This window comes from Stegostoma tigrinum, chromosome 7, assembly GCF_030684315.1.
Source record: "Stegostoma tigrinum isolate sSteTig4 chromosome 7, sSteTig4.hap1, whole genome shotgun sequence".
NCBI classification, from domain to species: domain Eukaryota; kingdom Metazoa; phylum Chordata; class Chondrichthyes; order Orectolobiformes; family Stegostomatidae; genus Stegostoma; species Stegostoma tigrinum.
In genome coordinates, this window is record NC_081360.1 from 97369383 (window position 1) to 97382854 (window position 13472).

The following is a 13472-nucleotide window of genomic DNA, read 5'->3' on the forward strand; positions in this document are numbered from 1 at the left end:
GTCCATCCTCGGATGTTGCAGGATGCCAGGGAAGAAATTGCAGAGGCCCTTGCAGAGATTTTTGCTTCATCTTTAGCCACTGGTGAAGTTCCAGAAGACTGGAAGGTGTCTAATGTTGTTCCATTGTTTAATAAGGATAGCCAGGGAACCACATGTCTATCACTAATGTCAGGCTCACTGACAAGTTATTGGAGAGGATACTGTGGGACAAGATCAACTAACATTTGGATAGTCAAGGTTTGATTAGAGATAGACAGCATGGTTTTGTACACGTGAAGTGATGTCTGACAAATCTTTTCCAGTTTTTCAAGAGGCAGCCAAGAGGATGGATGAGGGTAGGGCAGTGGATGTTGTCTATGTGGACTTCACTAAGGCCTTTGACAACATCTTGCATGGCAGGCTAGCCATAAAAGTTAGATCACATGGGATCCAAGGAGAGCTAGCTAATTGGATTCAAAATTAGCTCGATGATAGGGAGCAGAGGATGATGGTTGAAGATTGCTTCTCGGACTGGATGCCTGTGACTAGTGATGTGCCAAAGAGATCGTTGCTGGGACCTTTGTTCTTTACATAAGTGATCTGGATGTTAATGAACAAGACATGATTAGTATGTTTGCGCATAATATAAAATTAGGAGATATTGTTGATAACGAAGAAGGTTATCAAAAATTATAGAGGTATCTTGATCAAGTGGAGAAGTGGGCTGAGGATTGGCAAATGTAATTTGATACAGATTAATGTGAGGTGTTGTAATTTGGAAAATCAAACCAAGGTTGGATTTGTGCAGTAAATGGTAAGGTTGTGAGGATTGTTGTGGAATAGAGGAACCTAGGGGTAAAAGTACATAGTTTGTTGAAAGTGGTGTCACAGATGGACAGGGTGTTGAAGAAGGCATTTAGTATGCTGGCCTTCATTGATTGAGGCATTGAGTATAGGAGTTGAGATGTTATGTTACAGTTATATAAGTTGTTGGTGAGGCCGCAGTTCGAGTATTGTGTACAGGTTTGTTACCCTATTATAGAAAAGACTCAATTAAACTGGAAAGTGTGCAAAGAAGGTTAATGAGGATGTTGCCTGGGAGAGGTTGGTCAGGATAGGTCTTTATTCCTTGGAATTTAGGAGAAAGAGGGGTGACCTTAATGTGATGTATAAAATCATGAGGTACATAGACAGAATGAATTCATATAGTCTTTTTCCCAGAGATGGGGAATTGAAAACTGGAGGGCTTGGGTTTAAAGTGACAGGGGATAGATTTAAGAAGGACCTGAGGGGCAACTCTTCTTGCAGATTGTGGTGCCTAAATGGAATGGGCTGTCAGAGAAAGTGGTAGAGGCAAGTACAATAGCAACAGTTAAGAAAATATTTGGATAGGTATGAGGATGAGAAGAGTTTAGAGGGATATGAACCAAATGCGGACAATTGCAATGAGCTGAGTGGGCACCATGGTTAGCATGGACCAGTTTGAGCAGAAGGGCCTGTTTCCATGCTGTATCACTCTACTGTAGTACTTAGTAATGTGTAAGTTATATTTGCAAATAAAAGAGAAAATAAATCAGCAAAGAAACTGACCCTTAAAAAAGGGATGAGAGTTTCATGGAAACTTTACAAAACTTAAAAGGAAAAAGAAACACAATGAAGAAACCTGGAAATGGCTAATGTTTTAATGTGCCAATGGTGTGATATGTGGGAGAATTTGCAGCATAGGTCCATGAGGTCAGCATCCATAATGAAACAAATGTTAAACAGTTGCAAAGAAAGTAATTCACAAGATTTGGCAAAAGTATAAGCAATATATCTCAGCCAAAGTGGGTTCATGAAAGGCAGATCATGCCTCGGAGATTTCCACTGAGCCTGTTTTATTAGGCAATGTGGCTGACCTACTGTATCCTAACTTTTAAAAAAAACTCACTCAAAAAAACTTATGGCTAAAGTAAAAACTCCAAAGATAAAGGCGGAAATCATAAACTAAATGATAATTTGGCAAAGTTTGAGGCATACTGTAGTTAACAATTTAAACAGTTCTAATTAAGATAATGCTGTGGAGCTGGAGGAACAGAGCAGGCCAGGCAGCATCAGAGGAGCAGGAAAGCTGATGTTTCGGGTTGGACCCTTCTTCAGAAAATTGGGTCAATCAAAATGGCTCAATTATAATTTAGCAAAATATGAAATTGTTCATTTTGGCAGGAAGAATAAAATAAGATGCTATTCTTAATAGTGATAAATTGCAGAGTTTGGAGGTGCAGAAAGATCTGGATATGAATCAAAGGATAGTATGCAGGTACAACAAGTAATTAGGAAGGCTGATACAATGTTTTTGCTTATTGCAGTGAGAATTGAGCTTAAAATGTAGGGAAATTGTGCTTCAGTTCTACAGGGCATTGGTGAGACCATGTGGAATATCATGTACAGTATTGGTCTCCTTTCTTAAGTAAAATCTTAAGTGGTTTGTAGAAAGTTTACTGGACCAATAGTTAGAATGGGTGGGTTGCCTTATGAGGAACAGTGGACAAGGTAGTCTGTATCTGCTGCAGGTTTTAAGAGTAAAAGGTGACTAGATTGTAAATTATTATATCCTGATAGGTGTTGACAGGATGGATATAGAATGGATGTTTCCACTTCTGGAAGAATCTTGAACTGCAGGGTTCTGCTTAAAAGTAAGGGTCGATCATTCATCCAATAGAATCATAGAAGCCCTGCAATTTAAAAGGAGGTCATTTGGCCCATCGTGTTTAAACTGACCCTCCAAAGAAAGCATCCCACGCAGACCTACCCCTCTATCCTGTCCCTATGATCCTGCATTTCTCTTAGCTAATCTAACTAGTCTGTGCATTGCTAAATTGACCATAGTGTTCAGCATGGCCAATCCCCGGAGCCTGCACATCTTTGGACGTTATTTTTAGGTAATGACATTTTTGTTTCTGATAGAGGGTTATAAATCTTTGGAATTCTGCTTCTGCCACCTGTTGAGGATGAAAGTCTGAATACTTTTAAAGCAGAGATAGATTCAGCCCAAGCAAGGAGATTAAAGGTTCTTGCAGGTAGGCAGAAATGTATAATCAGATCAGCCATGATACTTTCTGGATGGCAGAGCAGACTTGAGGGGTTGAGTAGACTACTTTTGACTTCGATTTCAAATGTTCATAAATTACGATTTTTATCCCATTCCCAACCCCACGCACACCCCCCCCGTGGAAACTGAGTGGTCGGAATATCCATGACTACTTCCCCACAGAATCTACTCTCTTTGGAAGGAAATGGGGTTTTTTGTTTGATAAGATATGTTGCAAGTTTAACCTGGGTTTGTGAGATTCCTGCCAGGTCATCCATGCAGCAAAAAAGCCAAAATGGAAGATGCCCAGAGAACTTAATTGTTTTCTGTTCTTAACCATGTCACAAGGAAACAGGAGTGTTTCTGTGAGCCTCACAAGGAAACCTTGGATCTTCCCTTGCCCTGTGCAGCTTTCACGTTGCTCTGATGCTAAAGTTGTCAATTTTCCAGAGTTGGTCTGGAATTTCCAGAAGTTTAAGGTCAATTTCTATGACATTGTTTGCAATCTTGGTGGAAGAAAAATATCATGAGAATTCCACCTTTGTATCATTCCTATCATTTTCTTTCATCCTTTTTCTTTACCAGATATAAAAAAGTGTTGAAAAAAAGGCAAAAGAGAGATTGTTAAAGTCAAGCATTTTTCAGTTGATTAAACAGTCTTTTTTGCTTTTGGAGTGGCATATGAAAGCAGTGTGCTACAAAGATGGATGTGGTGGCTGACTCATGGCTGGAACACGAGGACGCATCATGTGATGAAATCTTCGGGAAAGATTCAGTCACAGTTATCTGAGACCACCACCCACTTCCCACGCCGCCTGTGCAGTTAAGCTTTTGGGCTCATGGGTTTTATGTGATATGCTGAGCATCTTGCCATCCGCCTCTGTCACCGTTCGTATAACTCGCAGATAGGAATTAAAATCGGCACCTTTGAGGGTGTAACCAAATAACCATTGTAAAAAGGGAAAGCTACATCAATAAATTGAAGAGAGAAGACAAGGGTATGCTGATACGTGGGGCAGAAATGCTAGCGAGTTCAGTTGGACCAACTGGTCATATTTATAAATCCATTTTTCTACTTGGCTGCTCCATTTATTCACAAAGCATCACATTTATTAATACTTAACTGTTGTTAAGTTATCTCCTGTTTCTGAAAATGCCAAATTAATTTTGGCATGCTTAAGGTCTTTGATTGCACCTGCAGGGGCTGAATACACTTTAATTGATTTGCAAATACAAAGCTGAACAGCTGCCCTAGAATATAAAACATGGAATAAAAATTTCAAATTCAAACCGTGATACGACCACTCAAGTATATCCAATTGAAAATTAAATAAATATTACCTGAGCGGAAGAGCTACGAGCATTGGAAATTCATTTAATGTTTAACTAACTAATAATGGTTCAAGGAATTGTAGATGAAGTGTCAAATTTTAAAACTTCAAAATAATAAAGTAAATTACAAAGTATACTCAACTAAATCATTGTGACATGGTGGTAACACAGTGGGTCACTGATTCACAAGTATTCATTTAACCAGGACAAGTAGAAGAGATCACAGTTGTGCATTTTCCAGGTAATGGTTTATAGGACAGAATTGACAGAACAACAATAAGCTTTCTGCTTAATACAGGCATGACATGTGCATTAAAAGACTCACATTTATATAGCACCTTTCACAATGTACACACATCCCAAAGTATTTTATAGACCATGAAAGACTGAAAGAATGTAGTCATTATTGTATGAAAGAAACATGACAGCCAATTTGTGCAAGTTCTCACAGCTTTTAGTGTGATAACGACCAAGTGATCTGATTAACTATGTTACTCAAAGAGTAAATGATTGGATATGAATATAAGAGGTATGGTTAGTAAGTTGCAGTCGACCTAAAATTGGTGTTGGAGTGGGCATGCATGTGGTTACTTCAGTTTACAATGGAACCTGGATCAGATGGGCTGATGTGCTAAGGAGTGGCAGATGGAGTTTAATTAAGATAAACGTGAGGTGCTGCATTTTGGTAGGGCAAATCAGGGCAGGGCTTATATACTTAATGATAATGTCCTGGGGAGTGTTGCTGAACAAAGAGATCTTTGAGTGCGGGTTCATAGTTACTTGAAAGTGGAGTTGCAGGCAAACAGGATAGTGAAGAAGGTGTTGGTATGTTTGCCTTTATTGGTCAGAACATTGAGTATAGGAGTTGGGAGGTCATGCTGCAGCTGTACAGGACATTGGTTCGACCACTTTCGGAATACTGTGAACAATTCTGGCCTCCCTGCTGTAGGAATAATGTTGTGAAACTTGAAAGGGTTCAGAAAAATTTACAATGATGTTGCCAAGATTGGAGCATTTGAGCCATAGGGAGAGATTGAATATATAGAACATTACAGCACAGTACAGGCCCTTCGGCCCTCGATGTTGTGCCGACCTGCCATACCAATCTGAAGCCCATCTAAACTACACTATTCCATGTACGTTTGTATGCTTGTCCAATGATGACTTAAATGTACTTAAAGTTGGCAAATCTACTACCGTTGCAGGCAAAGCTTTCCATACCCTTACTACTCTCTGAGTAAAGAAACTACCTCTGACATCTGTCCTATATCTTTCACCCCTCAATTTAAAGTTATGCCCCCTCGTGCTTGCCATCACCATCCTAGGAAAAAGGCTCTCCCTATCCACCCTATCTAATCCTCTGATTATCTTATATGTCTCAATTAAGTCACCTCTCAACCTTCTTCTCTCTAACGAAAACAGCCTCAAGTCCCTCAGCTTTTCCTCGTAAGACCTTCCCTCCATACCAGGCAACATCCTAGTAAATCTCATCTGCACCCTTTCCAAAGCTTCCACATCCTTCTTATAATGCGGTGACCAGAACTACGCAATACTCCAAGTGCGGCCGCACCAGAGTTTTATACAGCTGCAGCATAAATAGGCTGGGGTTTCTTTCCCTGGAGGGTTGGTGGCTGAGGGGTGTCTTTATAGAGGTTAATAAAATCATAAATGGCATTGGTAGGGTAAATTGGCACAGTCTTTCTCCCAGAGTAGGGGAGTCCAAAACTAGAGGCCATAGGTTTAAGATGAGAAGGGAAAGATTTAAAAGGAACCCAAAGGTCAACTTCTTCATGCAGAAGGTGATGCGTATATGGAATGAGCTGCCAGAAGTGGTTGAGGCTGGTACAGTTGCAACATCGAAAAGGCATCTGGATGGGTACCTGAATAGGAGAGGCCTGGAGGGATATGGGCCAAATACTGGCAAATGGGGCTTGATTAATTTAGGATATCTGGTTGGCATGAACGAGTTGGACCAAAGGCTATGTTCCATGTTGTACGTCCTTCTGATTAAATAGTGGTATGGGTGATTTACTGGTAGTGGTTAATAGATGAAAAGATACCGGGGTGATTTGGTGATGGGTTTAAAAAAAAAACGTTCGATTGTGTGTAAGAGCACCTCTGGATGTACAAAAAAATGTTGGCCAGGCCACCAGTGAGAACTCAAAAACCAGAAAGTGCTGTAGAAACTTAGTAGGCCTGGCAGTAGCTGTAATGAGAGAAATAGAGTTAACATTTCAAGTCCATTATGGCTGTTCTTCAGTTCCAGAGAATATGCAACAGGGGGTGTAGAGGTGCAGAACAGAGATGACTGTGAGAGAAAGCTTAACACTCGAGAGAAAGGATATGAAGAAAATTTTGGTAGAGTGAGATTGAGATAGAAGGGAGGAGACTTTGTTTGGTGTATAATGGCTGACTTTGTTGTGAAATAGCATGTGATTTTCTGTAAAAAAAAAATGTAATTCATTTGGGGGGTGTGGACGTCACTGGCGCGCCAGCATTTATTGCCTGTCCTTAGTTGCTCTTAAGAAGGTCCTGGTGAGCTGCCTTCTTGAACCGCTGCAGCCCACCTGCTATTTAAACACTTAACCTCGAAACCAGCGGTCCTTTTTACAAGGCAGAGATTGATAAATTCTGGATCTCACAAGGAATTAAGGGCTACGGGGAGAGTGCGGGTAAGCGGAGTTGAAATGGCAAGAGGCCATGATTAAACGGCAGAGTGGACTTGATGGGCCGAATGGCCTCAATTCCACTCCTATGTCTTATGTGTTGATTCACAATGGCACTAGGGAGGAAATTCCAGCATTTTAACCCAAAGACAGTGAAGGAATGGCGATATATAATCCAAGTTAGGATGCTGACTAGGTTGGAGCGGACTGTGAAATTGGTGGCGTTCCCATGTATCTCCTGCCCTCATCCTTCTAGATGGACATGGTTTTGGGTTTGGAAGGTGCTGTCTGAGATCTTTGGTGAATTTCTGCAGTACGTCTTGTAGGTAATAAATACTGCTGTTACTGAGCATCGATGGTGGAGGAAGTGGGTGCTTGTGGATGTAATGCCAAACAAGTGGGCTGCTTTGTTCTGGATTCTTTCAAGCTTCTTGAGTGCTGTTGGTGCTGCACCTATTTAAGCAAGTGGGGAGTATTCCACCACACTCCTGACTTGTGCCTTGCAGATGATGGTCAGACAGTGAGTTGCTTGCCACAGTATTCTTAGCCACTGACCTGCTGTTGTAGCCCCTGTTTTTATGTGGCAAATCCAGTTGAGTTTCTGGTCAATGGTTGTCCTCAGGATGTTAATAATAGGTGACTCAATGATGATAATGCTATTAAATGCCAAGGAATGGTGATTTGATTCTCTCATGTTGAAAATGGTCATTGTCTTGCATTTGTGTGCGCAAATGCTACCTGCCACTGGCCAGCCCATGCCTGGATGTTGTTCAGATCTTGTAGCATTTGAACATGGACTACTTCAGCATCTGAGGAGTCACAAATTGTGCTGAATATTGTGCAGTCATCGGCAAACATCCCTACTTCTGACCTGATGATGGAGTGAAGGCTATTGATGCAGCAACTGAAAAAGGTTGAGCCTAGGACACTACCTTGAGAAACTCCTGCAGAGATGTCCTGGAGCTGAGATGTTGTATCTAAGTTCATCACAACATCCCTGCTGCTTTTGTACTCCATTTTCTTTGTCTAGGGAGCCTAAAATACTGTATGCTTTATTAACAATTCTCTACCTGCCATTTCTAATGACTGAAGTGCATATGTAGCCAGAGATAATGGGAACTGCAGATGCTGGAGAATCCAAGATAATAAAGTGTGAAGCTGGATGAACACAGCAGGCCAAGCAGCATCTCAGGAGCACAAAAGCTGATGTTTCGGGCCGAGACCCTTCATCAGCTCTCTGATGAAGGGTCTAGGCCCGAAACATCAGCTTTTGTGCTCCTGAGATGCTGCTTGGCCTGCTGTGTTCATCCAGCTTCACACTTTGTTATCTTACATATGTAGCCGGGTTTCTTTGTTTGTGAACACCTTTTAAAATAGTATTCTTAATGTTATACTGTCTCTGTACGATCTTTATACCAAAGTGCATTGCCTCACACTTTTTCGCATTGAATTTCATCTGACAATTATCTGCCACTCCATGTCAAAGTCGTTATGAAATTCTGCACTGTACTCAACATAATTTACAATTCTTCCATTTTTTACATCGTTCACAAGCTTAAAAATTGTCCCCCAAACAATAAAATTGAAGCATAAGCCCCAATACTGACCCCTACAAACTTCACCCAGACTCAAAAATATCCATTAGGTATTGCACTTTACTTTCCATACATTAGCTAATTTTGTGTTCATGTTGCTACTGTCCCTTTTGCTCCATGGTCTATAATGTAGCTCACAATTTAATTGTGTGAAAATGGAGTTCTAAAGAAGCTGAAGCCTGAAGACGGCTCCTATCTTTGCATTCTTCTTGACTGCTCACCCTTGAACCCAAACATTTAGGTATGGGCATAAAACTACGTAGCAAAAGAGAGACCAGTAACAAGAAGATGAATTTACTGGCAACTGACAGAAATAAGTGAAGGATAAGATTTCATATTGTAAGACTACTACAGCAACAAACTAAAACTAATATAGACATATTATTTAACCATAAGAGTATAACTAGGCTATTCGGTTACATCAAGTCTACTCCACCATTTGATCATGGCTAATATGTTTGTCAAGCCCATTCTCCTGCCTTCTCCCCATAACCCTTGATTCTCTTACAATCAAGAATCTATCTATCTCCGTCTTAAATACACTTAATGATTTGGCCTCCATAGCCTTTTGTGACAATGATCTGTACAGATTAATCACCCTCTACTAGTGGAAACATCTTTTCTACATCCAGTCTATCCAGGCATCTCAGTATTCTGTAAGTTTCAATCAGATTCTCCCCTCATCCATCTAAACTCCATTGAGTACAGACCCAGAGTCCTCAACCGCTCCTCATATGACAAGCCCATCATCCCCAAGATCTTTCTTGTAAACCATCCTTGCACCTCCTCCAAGGCCAGTGCATCTTTCTTTAGATGCAAGGCACAAAATCGCTCACAACATTCCAAATGCGGTCTGACCAGAGTTTTATACAGCCTCAGCAGTAGATCTCTGTTCCAACAAGCCACCACACACTGCAGCACAGAGGAACTACGCAGAGCAGAGGAAAATCACCTATACAGCGTATTCAATAAGAACGGGTACCCTATGAACACAGTCCGCCGATTTCTCAGCAACAAACCCAAACAAACAGACAAAACGGGCTCAGAAACCATAACCACTCTCCCCTACGTCAAAGACATTTCTGAAATGACTGCCAGACTACTCGGACCCCTTGGCATCAGGGTAGCCCACAAACCCACCAACACACTAAAACAGCAGCTAATGAACTTAAAAGACCCTATACAGACAACAAATAAAACGAACGTCATCTACAAAATACCTTGCAAGAACTGTGACAAACACTACATTGGACAAACTGGCAGGAAGCTAGCCACCAGGATACATGAACATCAACTAGCCACAAAACAACATGACCCACTATCACTTGTATCCTTACATACAGATAAGGAAGGACACCACTTTGATTGGGACAACACATCCATCCTAGGTCAAGCCAAACAGAGACATGCACGAGAATTCCTAGAAGCATGGCATTCCAACCGGAACTCCATCAATAAACACATTGATTTGGAGCCAATCTACCATCCCCTGAGAAAAAGAACAGGAAATGACATCACCAACCCAAGGAAACCTAACCAGATAAATAGAAAGCGGGACATAACACCAGCGCTTCGTCGGAGGCTCACTGATGATGTTACCTAGAATGGTGACGAAACGTCTGAAAACTAACCTTCCAGCTCAGCGAGCAAACTCACATCCACAAGGCCCCTTTATCCCCACTCTCTGCCTTTTGCCAGTTGGCCAATCCTGTATCCTTGCCCCAACATTATAGGCTCTTATTTAGCAGCCTCCTGTGCAGCATCTTATCAAAGAACTTCTGGAAATCCAAATAGATCATATCTACTTGGCTGTCTTTTGTCTAATTTGTTTGTTACCTCAAAGAATTCCAACAGATTTGTTAGGCCTGACACCCCCTTAATGAAACCTTGCTTTCTCACCTCTATTCTATTATGCACTTCCAAGCACTCCACAATCTCATCCTTAATAATGGACTCTAAAATCATACTAACAACCAAGCTAACTGACTTATAATTTCGTATCTCCTACCTCCCTCTCTTAAACATGGGTGATACATTCACCATTTTTCAGTCCTCTGGGACCCTTGCTGACTCCAGTCATTCCTGAAACATCAACACCTATTCCTCTAAAATCCCCTCAGCTCTTTCCTTCAGAACTCTGGGTGTGGTCCAAATGGTTTATCCAACTTCAGACTTTATCAGCTTCCCCAGCATTTTGTCCTTAGTGATGGCTTCTACATGCAACCTCTGCCCTTTGACTCTCTTGAAGTTCTGGTATGCTGCTGGTGTCTTCCACTGTGAAAACTGATGCAAAGCACCTATTCAGATCCACCATTATTTCATTGTTCCCATTACTATTTCTCCAGCCTTATTTTCCAGTGGTCCAATGTCCAATCCTACCTCTTTCTTACCTTTTAGATACCTTTAAAAATTCTCATAGTCTTGTTTTACATGATGCTCATCTTTCATCTCTTTCCCCCTTATTACTGTTTTCATTATTCGGTTCTGGTTTTTAAAGGTTTCCAACCCTCTGGCTTCCCACTAACCTTTAGCCCAGTATATGCTTCTCCTGTGTTTTTTTTCCAGTTGCTGAATTCCCTGTCAGTCGTGGTAGCCTTATACTCCCGATACTGTTTTGTTTTCTTCCTTGAAATAAATTTCTGCTTGGCTCCTCTTCCACTCAGCTCTGGCCAGCACTTCCCTTATGTATTTATAGTTACCTTTAATATCAACTGTAATACTGTTACATCTGATTCCAGCTTCTCCCTCTCAAACTGCAGGGTGAATTCTATCATATTATGGTCACTGACCCCTTAGCGGTTCCTTCACCTTAAGCTCCCTAATCAAGTCTGCCTCATTAACAGGCAACTAATGAACTAAATTGGGTGAAAGATACTTTTGTATTAACTAATGCAATTGGGTTTTGTCTTACGTGCCTTTTGATGTGTTCTGCTCTTCTGGTATATGTAAACTGTCATCAAAACAAGCCCAGAGTTACTCCTTAGTTTCATAGCAGGCTAATTTCTCCCTGTTTGTTTGGTGAAATTTTCCATTGTCCGTTGAAAGCCATTCCATTTGGCCCAAGCCTACAAAATCTGGCCTTTGCCAATGAGGCCCAGTTCACTGATCCCTAGATGTTAAATTTCCTGGGGTCCTGTCAGTTCTATCCCCTCCCTTTCAACCCAAACACCGTGCAAGCATTCTGGTCATTAAAAATCTTTCTCTGCTCTTAATATCGTGATGTTCACTGATGATTGTGCAAAGCTTAACTCTGTTCATGATGCTTCAGATACTGAAACAGTCCATGTTCAAATGCAACAAAGTCTGGATAATATTCAAGCTCGGGTTGACAAATGGCAAGTAACATGCACGCCACACAAATGCCAGACTATGACCATCACCAATAAGAGACCGTCTAACCACTGCCCCATAACATTCAATGCTGTTACCATCGCTGAATCCCCCACCATCAACATCCTGGGGGGTTATCGTTGACCAGAAATTCAACTGGACTCACCACATAAATCCAGTGGCTGCAAGAGCAGGTCAGTAGCTAGGAAAACTGTGGCAAGTAATTCACTTCCTGACTCCTCAAAGCCTCTCCACCATCTACAAGGCACAAGTTAGGAGCGTAATGGAATACTAACCACTTGCCCTGATGAGTGCAGCCTCAACAACACTCAAAAAGCTTGACACAATCCAGGACAAAACTGCCAGCTTGATTGGCACAACACCTGCCAGCATCCACTCCCTCCACCAGTGATGCTCAGTAGCAGCAGTGTGTACCATCTACAAGAAGCACTGTAGAAATGACCACTTCTTTCTTGACGGACAAGGACAGCAGATAGGTGGGAATACCACCAACTTCAAGTTCCCCTCCCAGCCACTCATCATGTTCACGATAAAATATATCACCGTTGAAGTCCTAGAATTCCCACCCTAATGGCATTGTGTGTCAATCCGCAGCAGGTGGACTGCAGTAGTTCAAAAGGCAGTCACCATCATCTTCTCAAGGGCAGCTAGATTCAGGCAATAAATGCTGGCCACCCAGTGATGCCTGCATCCCATAAATGAATTAAACAGAAAGATTGCACCTGTTTTGGCTGTCTCCCTGTAGCAGCATCTGTCATTTACCTGTGCTTCTCTGTGTCTCAAAGAGCAGCTATCACTGACGTGAGAACTTTAACTTAAAATTTCAATATGTTTCTGTTTGAATTTCTTCCCTCTGCCATCAAGATCATAGGATCCCTACAGTGTGGAAACAGGCCCTACATCCCAACAAGTCCACACCAGCCCAATCCCTTATACCCCACCTAATCTCCACATTTCTGAACACTTTGGGCAACTTAGTGTCATCAATCCACCTAGCCTGCACATCTTTGGACTATGGGAGGAAGCCGGAGCACCCGAAGGAAACCCACGCAGATATGGGGAGAATCTGAAAACTCCATACAGACAGCCGCCTGAGAGTGGAATCGAGCCCAGGTTCCTGGCGCTGTGCTAACAACTGAACCACAGTGCTACCCCAGACACTTAATCCATTGTGCCACTTTCCCCATGCCCAGCCTGTTTCTGGGAAGAAGTGTTTATTACCATCCCCTTTGCCTGAACGTTCTATTATATCTTGATAGGTCTGTCTCCATGTTGTATGAGTCTATGTTCCAACTGATACATGCTGACCAGGATTCCTAAACTGAACTAGTCCCATTTGCCTGAGTTTGGCCTATATGCCTGTAAACCTTTCCCATCCATGTACTGGTCCAAATAGCTTTTAAATATTGTAATTGGACCTGCCTCTACCAATTCCCCATCAGCTAATCCGAGACATATACCACCCTCTGTGTGCAAAAG

General features: G+C 41.7%; 1 protein-coding gene across 1 annotated transcript in view; it reads left to right on the forward strand.

Annotated features, from left to right (window-relative positions):
* Positions 1–13472, forward strand: part of LOC125454053 (galectin-8-like) — a 46248-nt gene that overhangs the window by 27027 nt on the left and 5749 nt on the right. The gene's annotated exons all lie outside the window — the stretch shown is intronic.